This window comes from Penaeus monodon, chromosome 15 (genome assembly GCF_015228065.2).
Source record: "Penaeus monodon isolate SGIC_2016 chromosome 15, NSTDA_Pmon_1, whole genome shotgun sequence".
In the NCBI taxonomy this organism is placed as follows: domain Eukaryota; kingdom Metazoa; phylum Arthropoda; class Malacostraca; order Decapoda; family Penaeidae; genus Penaeus; species Penaeus monodon.
Genome location: NC_051400.1, coordinates 47,665,531 through 47,665,910, shown reverse-complemented (window position 1 = coordinate 47,665,910; position 380 = coordinate 47,665,531).

The window sequence follows — 380 nt, the reverse complement described above, 5'->3', positions numbered from 1 at the left end:
TATATATATATATATATTTTTAAAAAAATATTTTTTTAAAAAAAAATTTTATATTTTTATTTAATATATATATATATTTTAAAAAATTTTTATATTTTTTTTAAAAAAAAATTATATAAAAATTTTTTATAATATTTTTATAATTTTTAATTATTTTTTTATAATATTTTTTTTTTTTTTTTTATATTTATAAAATTATTATTTTTATTTTTTTTTTTTTTTTTTTAAAAATATAAAAAATTTTTTTATATAAAATTTTTTAAAAAAAATTTTTTTAAAAAATTTTTTTATTTTTAAAAAAATTATATTTAATATAAAAAATTTTTTTTATATATAAAATTTTTATAATATTTTATATATATATAGATTTTTTAAAAAAA